Below are 16,159 nucleotides of genomic sequence, written 5' to 3'. Positions count from 1 at the left end.
CAGCGGGGAGGAATCCCCAGGACGGGATTGCCCTCCCTCAGTTACATCCAAAGCCCCGCGCCATCCCTTGCTCGCCTCCTTCGCGGCGTCGTTCCCGGTGGTCTCGGGGCAGCCGAGCTCTTTCCCCCCACGACTAAGTTGTGGCCGCCGCAGGGAAGGCGTCCCATTGCTTCGGGGAGGCGGGGGGCGAGGCCAAGTCTCTCAGGGGTCTCCGGAGCCCCTCCATCTCCCTCTCCGTCCCATCTTCTTCACCCCGGCAAAGAAAGAAAGGAAGAAAGGAAGAAGGAAAGGCAGGAAAAGGCGCCGGATGGGAAGACTTCCCTGCTGCATTAATTTACTAAACTAAACAAAAAAGGAGGGGGAAGACAAAAAAGGGAGGGAAGGAGGGAGGGAGGGAGGGGAGAAGAGGGAATGTTTGGAAAAAAAAAGAAGACGGGAAAAGAGAAGCCCCAACAGTGAAGCGCCTGGCTCCGCCCGCGCCTTGCTCTGATTGGTTTGAGGACCGGGAAAGCTCCCCTCGGTTGGGAGAGGATCAAACGCCGGCTCCGAGGCGGAGGAATTAACCTTTCAAGCGCTGAGGGCTTCCCCCTTCCCTTCCCTTCCCTTTCTTTTCCCGCCACAAGCCCCCTCCCCCCCCCTTCCTCTCAAAGTCGCGCTCTTGGAGAGAAGAGGCTCCCAGGCAACGCACTCTCTCTCCCCCTCCCCCCTTTCCGCTTTCTCAGTCTGGGTCAGGGAGGCAGCCTGGGGAGCGCGCCTCCAACCACTTCGCTTTTGTTCTCTCTCTCTCTCTCTCTCTCTCTCTCTCCTTCGCCCCTCCCCTTTAATTTTCTTCGAAACAGAGTTGGAAAACAGCAGAGAGAAATGGAGAGGGAGAGAGGGAGAGAGGGCTCACCCAAGCGAGACAGGTAAGGAGGGGGGGCACTTTCGAATCGCAGCCCAGAGAAAGCAAAGGGAAAGCAAAGCAATGTGAAGGAAACCAATGGGGGGCAAAAAAATTTTGGAGAAACTTCTGGAATTTGATTTTGACGTGCTTGCAAAGATAGAAAGTTTGGCATTAGGGCTCCTTTGCTTCCTCCAAGTCATTTAATTTGACCCCTTTAATCTCCCTCTCTCTCTCTCTCTGTGGCTATCATTTATATATATCTACGACCTCTCACTCTCCTCTATCATCTGTTTCTCATCTATCCTAAAGTAATTGTAATGTTCCCTAGAATCAGGCATTTTTGCTCCATCTTCTCTTCTCCACCCATCTCTGGAGGCTAAAAAAGACTTAACCCAAAACCGGGCTTGACTCTTGTTTGTTGTGTCCAATTCAGTTGCTCCCTGCCTGCCAGATGACTGCTGCTCCCATTTTTGAATCAACTCTCCTTGCCCACTGATCCATTCTCCTGGTTCATGCCTGCCTCTGAATGACGGCATTTGGAAGCAATTAGGCTTTTCTTTGGTCAGCTTGGTACTTGCAGGTTTCACCCAAGACAGTTTGTCAAGACTGTGAGCCCCTTCATTCATATTTCTTTGTGCCTTTGAGTTATCTTCCTGCCAGCCTGTGACTGTGTTGATGTTCAAATATACATGAGCTTTGTACTGATTGAAGTAACATTTTCATGTAATCTTTCCTCCATAAAATAACTGTCAGGGAAGTAATTGTGTGGTATTGATGGTTTCATTGAGAAGGCACAGCTATGGAAACTGACATCTGTCGGGGATACTTTGCGCTTTTCCTGCATGGCAGGAGGTTGGACTAAATGGCCCATGTGGTCTCTTCCAACTCTGTGATTCCATTCTATGATTCTAGGCAACAGGTTTTCATTATTGTGTTTGTGTATATGAGCTCACTGGTAATAGTGGTAAGGAATAACCAAAACAAAAGAAATCATCAAATCAATGGGATTTGGCAGGCAAGAGAGGAAATTTTGTATCGATCTCTTACTATGCTGAAGACAATTTTTAATTGTACATCTAATTCTATTCATATTTACACATTCAAATAAAGTGGTCAGAACTGAAGTATTGGGTTTTCTTTAAAGTAATAACCATATTTTAATTGCCAATGTTGATTTTGTTGAAAAATATGGCATATCTGTTGGAGACTTTTCCCCTGTTAAAGTCACCAGGTGTCAAAGTGCTATTTTAACTTGTAATTGAGTTTGTTTTGCACATTGGAAACTGTGCTGCCTCAGTTACAGAATGCGAGTGTGGAGAAGAGCAAACCACAGACCACCTATTACAATGCAGTCTGAGCCCTGCCACACACACAATGAAGGACCTTCTTATAGAAACACCAGAGGCACTCCAAGTGGCCAGCTACTGGTCAGAGGACATTTAGTATAATGTCAACTTAAAAAAATATTATTTTCAAAATTATTGTGAATAGTGCTACACTAAATTATACAAACATTCCAAACATTTTCCATTGGTAACACGTTTACATTATTCCCCCTCTTTCTCCCCCCCCCCCCCGGGTACAGTTTACATATTTTGCTGTATTTGTTAAGATTGTTCTATCATGAGGACAATCTTGTTTAGTTCCTTATATTTATTCTGTAAATTAAGCCTTTCAATTTTACCTCCCATGACTTTCTGATTTGGTCCATTCTGTAGTAACTTTTCCTTTGGCTAACATGTAATTTATTAATCCCTCCCATTCTTTAAATCCCCTTTCGCCAATATAATGCCACATTTTTAACTTTGTGTTTTTAAATATAACTGAACTCTCAATTCGCTGGAGCTGCTGAACTTGCTGACTGAAAGGTTGGTGGTTAGAATCTGGGGAGCAGGGTGAGCTCCTGCTATTAGCCCCAGCGTTTGCCAACCTAGCAGTTCAAAAACATGCAAATGTGAGTAGATCAATAGGTACCAATTCGGCAGGAAGATAACAGCACTCCATGCAGTCACATGACCTAGGAGACATTTATGGACAATGCCAGCTCTTCAGCTTAGAAATGGAGATGAGCACCACTCCTCAGAATCAGACACAACTAGACTTGAAGTCAAGGGAAAACCTTTACCTTTACTTATACTTATTTTTACACTGATGTGTGTGTGAGAAATATGTAAGGGCTGGTGCCAAATATGACTAAGCAATCATCCAAACCAGGTACCTTCCATAAATGCTGAACTACAACTATCACCAGCCCAACTCACAATAAAGTAGTTGAGAGGGATGTGTAGTTAGCTACATTGTTTGGAAGCATTTAATAAGAGAACTGTAGCCCAGCATATCTAGGAGGAAACTCCAGGTTGAGGAGAGTATTGTTAGTGAGACATACACACAGCTGTTCTGCCCTAGGCCACCACATCTTTCATTTTAAGCTATTTAAAAGCATGAACCAGCAATAAAAGGGCGTCTTGGCACTTAGCGTGACAATTCTGCTTGTTGCAGAACACAAATATTTCTTGCAGCAAAAGATGAGATACTTTTGAAGATTTGTGCTTTTGTCTGTACATAGTCTCAGGACACTAAAATACACCTATTAACCCCAAGAAGGGTTTTAAAAGACTATTGTGTTTGTAATTGCGCAAAATCTGACTGCTGTATTAAGTGTGAAGAAGCTTTTAGAGGTGATAGACTTGGCAAGTTATAAAAAAGGAGAAAGAATAGAATGTTGTGGTTCCATAAAGGTTTGGTGATTATTCCTTTAGGATAGTGCTACTCAGAGTGGTGGTCTTTCGATCAGTGCTGGTCCATGATCTTCAGAAAGAAGAAAACACATGGATCATGACACCTTAGGGGGGAAATCACTGTACTACCACAACAAATAGCCTAAAAAACAGGGCTTTGGATTTTTTTAAAAAAACAACAACACAAAATTTGAATTGATATTGTATTTGGCCCCTTCTACACTGCCATATAGAATTCAGATTATCTTCTTTTAAAGTGGATTATATGGTAGTGTAGACTCATATAATCCAGTTCAAAGCAGATAATGTGTATTATCTGCTTTGATAATCTGGATTATATGACAGTGTAGAAGGGGCCTATGTCATTGTATATATTGGGAGCATTTGCTGTGTGCTTGAATAATAAAATCAGAATAATTGAGTTGAAAGAGACCTTGTGTGCCATCCAGTCCAACCTCCTGCCAAGAAGCAGGAAAATCGCATTCAAAGCACCCCCAACAGATGGCCATCCAGCCACTGCTTAACAGCCTCCATAGAAGAAACCTCTACCACACTCTGGGGAAGAGAGTTCCCCTGCTGAACAGCTCTCACAGGAAGTTCTTCCCATGTTCAAGTGGAATCTCCTTTCCTATAGGTTGAAGCTATTGTTCTGCTTGAAATAACATCCAACTTATGGGGATTCTAAGATGAAACTATCATGGGGGTTTATTGGAAAGATTTATTCAAAAGAGGTTTGCCATTGTCTTCCTCTGAAGCTGAGAAATGTAGCTTGCCCAAAGTTACCAAGCGGGTTTCCATAGCTAAGAATGGGTTTTGAACCTTGGGTTCCCAAAGTCCTAGCCAACATTCAAATCACTACTGGCTATCATAAAATTACACCATGTTTAATAAAATAAAAATGACATTTAATTTATTCTGGATTTGATTCTAGTTTCAATATCTTTTACAAAAAATTGGGTGCTCTCTCTCTCTCTCTCTCTCTCTCTCTCTCTCTCTGTGTGTGTGTCTGTCTGTCTGTCTGTGCATGCTTTGGGAATCTTTCCCCATTTCTTTGTTGCAGTCCCCTCCTGATAAATGTCCTTCTGTTCACCTCTTCTGTAGCTAGGGAGTTGGCCTTGGATTTGATTGTACAGTTGCCCAAATATCCACAGATTCAAGACATCCATGGCTTGAAAATATTAAATAAATATTTCAAAAGGCAAATATTGATTTTGCCATTTTATATAAGGGACCACATTTCACTATGTCATTGTATATCATGGGAGTTGAATGTCCGCAGATCTTGATAATAGTTGGAGTCCTGGAACCAGACCCCAGCAGAGACCAAAAGCCTCCTGTAGCCAGTAATCACATTTGCCTGTTCAATAGAATTAAGGATCCAAAGAGAGTAACAAATTCTTAGTCCTTCTAAAACTATGACAGGGGAAATCATATCAGCAAGGTTCTTCTTGGCAGAACAGCTTGTAGCTGTGGTGTTATGTCAAGGAGAAAAATGCACATTTTTTATTTGTTACCCCTACAGGCTTCATTATTGTTTTGAGGTAGAATAGGGTGACATGAAGCATAGCTTCAGTGAAATGTGGAGATCCTAATGGAAGGATTTCTTATGGTTCCCATGGTCAAATGAAGGTCAATGTAGCCCAGCATTCTTCCTTCATTATTCAGCAGTCAGCCAGATATCATCCACACGCCTCTGTGCCAGAGCTTGAAAATATTACTTTTAGTGACAGTGTATATGTGTGTGGAATTGGGGGTGGGCTATAGCTCCTGGAATCTACCAGATATTCAATTCCTCTGTTGGTTCAGATTTTGATAAAAAAAATTTATTCCTTTGGGGAATTCTATTTCAAAATGTATGTTCTGTTCTGTGCGCATGAAGCAAATCTTTTTTTTTTTGGTCCAGTATCTGCTATACACTATGAATTTTGTACAGTGTGTGCTTCCAAGTTGCTTGTTGACAGACAGTGACCCCATGGATTTCATTAGGCTTTTTAACGCAAGGAATGCTCAGACATGGTTTATCAGTGCTGTTTTTAGAAATATAACTTAGATCAGCTAACAATGCTTGGAGATCCCTCATCCAAAATCATAAGGGATTTTGTGCCTTCAGTGTATATCTAGGTATCTTCATGATATACATGTAGTTTCCATTTTTAAGGGTAGTTGTGTTGCATTGGAGCCACAAGGGACATGGTAAAGGAGAATAAGAGGTAAGAAAATTACCACATGCCTGCTCATCCGAGAAATGTATCTATCTTGTGATACATGTGAGGAAGTGGGATTTAAAGAAAGAGGGTATGGAAAAGTGCTAAAGCTACACAGATTAAAGCAAAATCTTGGAAGGAGTAAGATAGTATGCTATGGGTAGCCCATAAGGAATGCATGTGTGGGACTGCATCCCAAATGAGCCCCTGATGACACAATGGGTTAAACTCTTGTGCCGGCAGGACTGCTGACTGAAAGGTTGGTGATTCAAATCTGGGGAGCTTCCAACATGAGAGAAGCCTCCCACAGAATGTTAAAACATCTGGGCATCCTCTGGGCAACGTCCTTGCAGACAGCCATTTTTTTCACACCAGAAGCAACTTGCAGTTTCTCAAGTCGCTCCTGACACACAGACACATACACAATCCCAAATGATCTCTTGATTGGTGGTGATAGAGATAGGGATATCAAGTTCATGTTGTTGTTGTTGTTGTTCATTCGTTCAGTCGTCTCCGACTCTTCGTGACCTCATGGACCAACCCACGCCAGAGCTCCCTGTCGGCCGTCACCACCCCCAGCTCCTTCAAGGTCAGTCCAGTCACTTCAAGGATGCCGTCCATCCATCTTGCCCTTGGTCGGCCCCTCTTCCTTTTGCCTTCCACTTTCCCCAGCATAATTGTCTTCTCCAGGCTTTGCTATCTCCTCATGATGTGGCCAAAGTACTTCAACTTTGTCTCCAGTATCCTTCCCTCCAATGAGCAGTCGGGCTTTATTTCCTGGAGGATGGACTGGTTGGATCTTCTCGCAGTCCAAGGCACTCTCAGCAGTTTCCTCCAGCACCACAGCTCAAAAGCATCTACCTTCCTTCGCTCAGCCTTCCCTAAGGTCCAGCTCTCACATCCGTAGATGATTACAGGGAATACCATGGCTTTGACTAGGCGGATCTTTGTGGCCAGTCTGATGTCTCTACTCTTTACGATTTTATCGAGACTGGACATTGCTTTCCTCCCAAGAAGTAAGCATCTTCTGATTTCCTGGCCACAGTCTGCATCTGCAGCAATCTTTGCACCTAGAAATACAAAGTCTGTCACGGCCTCCACATTTTCTCCCTCTATTTTCCAGTTGTCAATCATTCTTGTTGCCATAATCTTGGTTTTTTTGACGTTTAGCTGCAACCCGGCTTTTGCGCTTTCTTCTTTCACCTTGATTAGAAGGCTCCTCACTAAATGGACCAGTACAACCAGAGATCAAGTGCATATAGATATTAATTAGCCACAATCTAGTTAACAAGCCTTGAGCAGTTGTTGATAATAAGACTATATACTATGGTCAGAATATTTACAATGTGGGAAGGAATTGTAAAGCCATCCATTTATTTGAACAGCCCTGAGATTAGTATTCTGCTCTCATCTTTCATGGAGGTTAAGGATGTAGGATTGCTTCAAAAGTGAAGAATATATGAATATAGATCCACTATTTTTTTTACTTCTCTAGGCATTTCTAGATCATCCAGTGTGGTTCTATGACCAACTTCCACTGAAAGGAGACTACAGAAGTTTGCTGGAGGATCTAACAATGCATAGAGAGCACTTCTCTAGGTCATCCAGCACATTTTGTCTGGCAGAAGTTAACCATACAAACACACGGAAGGACACAAAAATGCCTAGAAATAAGTTTTTTAGTTGTGTTCAGGGCAGCAGCAGATGTTGTGTCTAATCTTGATTAATCTAATCTGCCAGTGTTGAACACACTAATGTGAAGGGGTGACTGTATCTAACCTCACCATTATCACAGTTGTTGCTACCATCTGGGGCAGGATTCCTGCTTGTCCCTCTGTCTACAGTTTGGCAACAGTCATGGTATCTATTTTCCTTTCTGTTGAGATACCAGCATAGAATCTGTAATGTATTGCTTGTTTTTTCTTTTATCCAGCCCCCCACCCCCATAGACCTGGGTCTTTCAGGCACCTTGGATTTTCACCCTCCTGCCCCTACACCCCTTAGCCCAGCCACAATCAAACTGTTCACCTAATTTAGGCTTATAGGCTACACAGATAAAGCAAGGATGAATATGATCTTTTAAATAACTAAATTGGATTACAACTTCCAAAATCCATCCTTCTGACACAGCCATAGATCTTTGACCATGTCGGTTGAGGGATTCTAGGATTTGTAGTAAAAAAAAAAAAGATGAGAAGGTTCTTCCAAGTTCTGAACACGACGTAAAGAAAATCTTTATAATCTTTGGTGGCATTTAAATCTTATGTAAATGTTCATTACAGAATTGTGTCATATTATACAGAGGGAAAGAAAAACAGAAAGGGAAAAGTCCTGTCAGATTTGGCCACAGTAGTCCACACTCTTGTTACATCCTAAATACACTACTGCAACATGCTCTACATGGGGTTGCCTCTGAAGACTGTTTGGAAGCTTCAAGTAGCCCAACATGCAGCAGCCAGGTTCCTTACTGGAGTGGGGTACAGGGAGCACACAACCCCCCTGTTACACCAGCTCCACTGGCTGCCAGTCTGCTACCGAGTACAATTCAAAGTCTGAACGTATCTCCCTCTATGAATCATTATGGAGGTTAAGATAGTCCAGGGAGGCCCTGCTCTTGATCCCACCTCCTTCGTAGGTATGACTGGTGGGGATGAGAGACAGGGCCTTCTCAGTGGTGGCCTCCATGGAACTCCCTCCCCAGTGAAACTAGATCAGCTCCCTCCCTCCTGACCTTCAGAAGAAAGTGAAGACAGGGATGTGGGACCAAGCCTTTGGACAGTAATTCTCAGTGCAATAAGTAACTATGGCTCCCAAAATATGCCTTTGGATTACATAGTTTTAATTAACTTGTTTTAAGATTAATATGTTTTTAATTATCTGGTTTTAATGTATATGTTTGGTTTTGTCTTATGTATGTATATCTGGCATCGATTTTGCCTTTTTTGTGAGCCGCTCTGATTCCCCTTCGTTGGATCTGGCCCAAATGTCTAAGACAGTTCATAATCTTGAATGCGAATGTTTTGATTTCTCTCTCTCTTGTACTGAAATTTACATCTGTTTCCTTTGTAGAATGCATCTATGACACAATAATCCAAACTGGTTCTGGACAAAGTGACATTTCTTCATCTTGTGTTTGTCTCTTTTTAAATACTATTCAGAGGTGAAGCTTCTTATCTTAAAAATGGAAAAGGGGGGATAATTTTTATTCTGAATCTGTTCTATTGATTACTTTAAATATAGGAAGAAAAAGCCAACTTTGTCAGCTTCTCTGGGTAGTAACATTCTATTTTTAATCGTTCCTCAAATCTGTTTTGAATGATGTTTCCTCTCCTTTTGATGGCTTAACCATTTGGGTATATGTGGCAGCGACATCCTTGCTAAACCCAATTACTGAAAATGATTCTGAATGTCACACCTTTCCCAGGATGGTATCTGCATAGAATTCAGTCTTCATGTGATATATACACAGGAAGGCAAGAAATGCAAACATCACAACAGATGCTTTTACATCAAAGGCAAACTATTTCTCCCCTGCAGAGATGTGTTATGTATGTAGCACAAGTTATTAAATTCACAATGATATAAATAGGTAATTCAGGTTGCTGCCTCCTGCTTCCCTTCCACTGATCTTTCATTCTGGGGGAAAGGAATCTACCATATATACTTGTGTATAAGTTAATCTCATATGCAAGTTAAGGGCAGGTTTTAGAGACAAAATAATGGCTTTTGACATGACCTGTGGATAAGTTAAGTGTCATTCTCCAGAGGGGGGAAAGTACTGCCTCAAAGTACCAGTTGTCTCTGACCAGCACTGTCATTTCCCCACCCAGGCATCCAAAAGGTTGGAAGCAACATTTTGGCAGAAAGAGTAGATGGATTGGTGCTTCTTTTAATTTCTCCTGGGATGAACTAAGCTCTCATCTTTGGCCATTTTTAAACTTCTTTTTGATATGAGTCAGAATACACTACATACATTGACCCAATACAGTTATTTTTGGGTCACTTAAAAAAAACAATTTCTGTACATTAATATATACATTAGTCTTCTGGAAGAGGCTTGGCATTCTCCTCATGAGAGAAAGGATTACTAGTTGGGACACCAGTACATATCTTACTTCCACTTTAACTTCACCACCTGATTGTAAGCTAAAAAATTCTCAGCAATTTAAAAATTCTATTCCATCCTAACTTGTTTCACTTATTTCTTGTACTTCTTCCCCACTTTTCCTCCAATGAGTTCAAGACATGGCTCTCCTCTTCTTCGTCATATCTATACAACCACCCTATGAGGTGAGGCCCTTATTTATTCTGTGGCTCAGTTATTCCCTGAACGGACAGAATGACTGGCTCCACTGTTACTAGTCACTTTCATAGCTCAGTGGGGACTTGAATTTGGATGTCCCACTTCCCTGTCCAACAAGTTAATTGCAACACCTCTGTCTGTCTGCTATCTCCCTTTCTCTTGCTGTGTAGTTTTCATACCTATGCGATATATGAATCATACCAAACTGGTTCCTAGAGTGACTTCTATGAAGGAACCTGTCTGAATATTGATTCTTGGATTGTTTTCTGAAAAGCAGGCTCTGTAGTTGTTGGCACCTATGGAAATATTCTACAGGCCCCAGATCCCATCTGGTCTTGGAAGTTAACTTTGGCCAGCTCTGATTAGTATTTCAATGGGAGACTGCTAATAATACCAGGTGTCTTAAACTTTATATCTCTTGAAGGAATTGATAAAAGCAATTCCAAATATTCCTCGCCTAAGAAAATCCTTTGAAAGTCATGGGGGTCATAATTAGTTGATAAGAAACAGAGTTAGGTTTTATTTCAGAGTCCTCGTGGTTCTGTTCTGTTCCCTACCTAAGGTCTTTAAGAAAGCATTGCCATTGTCCAGATTGTGATGTAGATTGCGGATTAAAAACCCATCAATAGTTCCTGATCATGCCACAGTGCTACCACTTACCCGTGTGATGTGTCTGATCCGCTTCTGTGACATCATGTCATGGAGTAGGATAAAAAACATACAGATCTATGGAACCACAGGGAGGCAAAGTTTTTCTCCATCAGTAAATCTTACCACAGAACCATGGAGTAGTGAAACACTGTAGTCATGGCATTACAGAGAGATGTGATAGTGAGGGTGACCATCCTGTGAAGTTGTTGGGATCCATGCTCATATGGATGACATGGGATGGCAGCTTTGGAAGACAAAGTCTTACCTTTTGGGTTTGTTTTGTAGTAGATAATTCAGGAAAAACAGTTTGGTCTTATTGATCTTTCTTCACTTTGTGAATGCATATTACAATCTGAAAAATGCCTAATGTAGCTCCATACATTGCAAGTCTTGATTGATAAGTCAGAAGAGATTCTAAGGCATGTCAGTGGTGTCGGATCATAGTCATTTTCTGGATGGAAGCTACTGTGCAGCTATGTAATGGACTCTATGTCCTTATTTTGGAAAACAGCTGATTTCTATACATATTATCTACATGCTTGCAGCTCCCATAGCACAAAGTAAATGGTCTGCAGTAGGGGAGGACAACTGCAGCTCTTCAGATGTTATTGAACCGCAACATTGCTCATCACTGAGTATATTAGATTCTGGGAGCTGTAGTCCAACACACTTTGAAGGACCACAGTGGCCCATTCTCATCCACAGTCAGGCCTACAAGACATTTTTAATTTTCTAGAAATTTAATTATAAATAATATTACATAATGACACAATGTAACTTTTTTTTCTATCAAGGATCAAACAAGAAACTCACCAAGCACAGTATGTTATTTCCCCCAAAAGAAAGATTTCCAGGATTTATATGAAATCTTTGGTTTATATTCACAGCATGAGAAAACAACAATAAATATCCCACTCAGCTAAAGCATCTCTCCATAGGTTGAAATGTGGTCATGAAGGAAATGAAACTCCCTGCTGTCATTGATGAAATTAATAAAAGGAAACCATGCTGAAAGGAAGCTTAGTTCTGATTGGTCATTTCTGACAGCTTGTACAGTAAATAAATGTCATATAATCATAGAGTTGGAAGACACCACATGGGCCATCTAGTCAAATACCCTGCCTTGCAGGAAAAGCCCATTCAAAATACCCCTGACAGAGGACCATTCAGCCTCTGTTTAAAATCTTCCAAGGAAGGAGTCTCCATGACATTCTGAGGCTTTCTTAAAATGTTATTTCCCAATATTTTTCTATCAAGCTTTAAGAGAGAAGTACTCCAGTCCCATTCCCCACACCACCAATTTCTAAGCTATTATCAGTCTTGCAACAAAGCATATCTCTATCTATCTATCTATCTATCTATCTATCTATCTATCTATCATCAGATCTTTATGATGTAAGTCCACACAGTTGTCACAAAATATGGAGAGGAGTTCTATTTTTAGGTCAATAGGAACTATTTGTTTTATAAAAGGAAGTATTCGTAGAAATGTATTTTCCCCAAATTAAGAAATACAGGGATGCTCCTAGAAATGTGGAAATATGTAACAAGTTTTCCCAGCATTTGTGAGATGTGTGTTTGTCTATATACAGTCAGCAATTCATATTCATAGGTCCATGAATTCAATCAACCACAACTTGAAAATATTTCACAAAGAGCACCATTTTACCATGCCATTGTATATAACAGGACTAGAGAACCCATAGAACTAAACTCCAGTGGACACCAATAGCTCACTGTATTTCATTTTTATCCCTAAATACATTTTTGTCCCAGAACCAAACCTCCGTTGATACCAGGAGCTCACTATATTTCATTTTTATCCCTAAAATAATTTATGCTTGTTGTTATAAGCCTTGAAGTAGATGCCAACATATGGCAAGCATATTTTATGTTTTTTTGGCAATATTTCTTCAGAGGAAGTTTTTCATTGCCCTCCTCTGAGGCTAAGACAGCTTGAGTTGCCCAAGATCACCAGTGGGTTCCATAACTGATGAGTAGTGGTTTAAATCCTTATCTCCCTGAAGTCCTAATCCAAAATTCAGACCATTACACTATGCTGGCTTACCCCTATGATCAATTGCTTCTGTGTTTTTTCTCTCCAGACACAGTCTTAAATTTATAGACGAATACTTTGATGAGTTATATTCCCAGATTTCTAAATAAACACAAAGGTTTTTGTGTTACTGTGTTCCATATCTGAAGCACACAGCAAGATGGAATTTGCAAAATATGGAGCTGAAACCCATATCACATATGAATCAGTGAGCATTTATACCAGGCATGAGCAAATGTTTTCCTCCACAGGTCGGAGGGAAAAGCCCAACAGGCCTCATCTGGCTTGCAGGCCTTAGTTTGTCCATACCCGATCTACACTGCAGTTTGCCATTTAAACTGCCAGAAAATTGGGAATTGGGAGTTGTAGTGAATAGCTCCTCTGCCAAAGAGTGTTGGTGCTTCACCAAACTACACCTCCCAGGATTCCATAGCATTGTGCTGTAGCAGTTAAAATGGTGTCTAACTATATTAATTCTATATTGCACTCGCAGACTAGATCAAACGGAATTTGTATATTTTTGTTCTATAGTTATATGAAAAGATATAGATGCAATCTACCAACAGGGGAAAGGGGAGGAAGACAATAACTATAATGATGATGCTGCCAATGCCAGTAACAGCAACAACAGCAGCAGCAGCAGCAACAATGACAACAGCTTATGTGGTTAAATATTTCTTTCCTGAGAAGATTGTTAGAAGATTCATACCATCGCATGATTTCAACTGTATTTTTATAAGCTGCAATTCTAAAACTTTTTTTTGGTCAGTAACTTCTATAACGTTTTTGAAGCCAATCATCTGATTTTGAAAATGAAAAAGGAATATATGGAGTTGATAACTTTGGGTGTTGCTACAGTGCAGAATTAATGCAGTTTGACACCACTTTAACTGCCACAGTTCAATGCTATGGATTTCTAGGAGTTATAGTTTTGTGAAACTTCTCGGCCAAAGAGTGCTACAGACAGGGGTGGCTCAACCCATTACGCAATGTACGCATTTGCAGTATAGTTGATTTTGCCCAGGGGTGCTCTTGAGGCGCTCTTGGGGGAAAATAGACCTTGACATATGCGAGTTGTAGTTACTGGGATGTATAGTTCACCTACAATCAAAGAGCATTCTGAACTCCACCAATGAACCAAATATGAACCAAATATGGCACACAGAACTCCCATGATGAACAGAAAATATATATCAGTGATTGGTTGGGGGTGGGGGGGGGGGAATACTGTTTGCTTACCATTTAAAATTACCTAGGGCCGCCTCTGGCTACAGACCTTGTTAAACTACAGGTCTCCCAGGCACCCATAACAGTGAGCTAATGACAGTTCAAATGGCATTGATTCCACAGTATAGAGCCACCTGGGGTCTATAGGTAATTTTGTATCACCTATTGATGACATGATGTGCTTCCAACAGGTAAGCAGAGCCAATCATTTTTGCTAAAAGGAAAATGAGGCAACAACCAGGGTGCATCTACATTATAAAATTAAAGCAGTTTGATACTACTTTAGCTGCTATGGCTAAAAGGATGGAATACCAGGAGTTATAGTTTTACAAACACTTTAGTCTTTTCAGCCAAAAGTAGCTGGTACTTTGCAAAACTACAGCTCCCATGATTCCATATCATTGAGCCCCGACAGTTAAAATGGTGACATGCTTTGCTGATGCACCCACTTCTGGATCTATCAGTCATCTATCAGTCGATTAGTTGTCCAATTAACAAGAACTCTGCAAATTACAATTAAAATGAGTACTGAGATTATTGCCAAATAGGTTACTTTATTTTTTTCAAAGTCTCATATCTTTAAAAGCATAGTTCTGTTCTCTTTTTGCAAAAATAATCCACATCACGAGGATTATATAAGCTGGGTTGTTGTAGGTTTTTCCGGGCTATATGGCCATGTTCTGGAGGCAATTTTTCTCCTGACGTTTCGCCTGCATCTATGGCAAGCATCCTCAGAGGTAGTGAGGTCTGATGGAAGTAGGAAAAATGGGTTTATATATCTGTGGAATGACCACGATGAGACAAAGAACCCCTGTCTGTTGGGGCTAGCTGTGAATGTTTCAGCTGATCACCTTGATTTGCATTCAATGGCCTGGAAGTGCCTGGGGGGAATCTCTTGTTGAGAGTGATTTTATGTGCCTGTTTGTTTCCTCTCTGTTGTTTTGCTGTTGTAATTTTTGAGTTTTTTAATACTGGTAGCCAGATTTTGTTCATCTTCATGGTTTCCTCCTTTCTGTTGAAATTGTCCACATGCTTGTGGATTTCAATGGTTTCTCTGTGTAGTCTGACATGGTGGTTGTGAGAGTGGTCCAGCACTTCTGTATTCTCAAATAATATGCAGGCCATTGAATGCAAATCAAGGTGATCAGCTGAAACATTCACAGCTAGCCCCAACAGACAGGGGTCCTTTGTCTCACCCTGGTCATTCCACAGATATATAAACCCATTTTTCCTACTCCCAACAGACCTCACTACCTGTGAGGATGCTTGCCATAGATGCAGGCGAAACGTCAGGAGAAAAATTGCCTCCAGAACATGACCATATAGCTCGGAAAAACCTACAACAACCCAGTGATCCCGGCCATGAAAGCCTACGATTATATAAGCATTTGTGTAAGGGGACATTTCCCCTTGCAATGTATCTAGCCATGTGAAGATTCCTAAGCAGAAATGCTCCTAGCATAGATGTTTTAACTGTGCCTTGCAATTTCAGTAAAAGTTTTACCCACAGCCCAAATTGTATGCCTCATTAGTCTCATTTTTTAAAAAATGCAAAAATTCTTAATTAGGCCCAGTAGGCAAAGCCTTGAAATGTGAGGTGCCATTGTTATAAATTCGAATAAAACATTTTAGGAATCAGTTTATATTGCTTTGTCAAAGGCTTTAATGGCCTTTGGGTGGTTGTAGGTTTTTCAGGCTATATGGCCATGTTCTAGAGGCATTCTCTCCTGACATTTCACCTGCATCTATGGCAAGCATCCTCAGAGGTTTGAGGTCAGCCTGAAAAACCTACAATAACCCCTTCTATATTGCTATTTGTAAAGTGATGAACCCACTCACATAGCACCATATTTTAATGCTACAGATACTAGCATATCTGCAGTGAAAGTCTCAGCAATGAAAAGCAAGGCATGGGTCAGTTAGGAAATTACTGATCCATAATTAGGGAATTTGAAATCTGCATACAGATGCAACTTGACTAGATATTATTGTGGAGGTGAGGACCATTTCAAAGTTATCTGAATAACTTATAGTTGCCAATTTAGTTTTTATTCTATATTTTCAGAGAAAATGGAATTATATTGATGGGTACAAAGG

The 16,159-nt window shown here is 40.9% G+C and overlaps 1 long non-coding RNA gene across 1 annotated transcript in view; it reads left to right on the top strand.

Annotated features, from left to right (window-relative positions):
- Positions 1–499: 499 nt before the first annotated feature.
- LOC132768982 (uncharacterized) overlaps positions 500–16,159 on the top strand; it is a 190,553-nt gene continuing 174,893 nt past the window's right edge. Inside the window, exon 1 of the long non-coding RNA XR_009630773.2 lies at positions 500–905. This is a non-coding gene — a long non-coding RNA (uncharacterized lncRNA). The remainder of the gene's footprint in view (positions 906–16,159) is intronic.

This window comes from Anolis sagrei, chromosome 2 (assembly GCF_037176765.1).
Source record: "Anolis sagrei isolate rAnoSag1 chromosome 2, rAnoSag1.mat, whole genome shotgun sequence".
In the NCBI taxonomy this organism is placed as follows: Eukaryota; Metazoa; Chordata; class Lepidosauria; order Squamata; family Dactyloidae; genus Anolis; species Anolis sagrei.
Note: the sequence above shows the minus strand (reverse complement) of the source record. Positions and strands in the feature narration are given on the sequence as shown.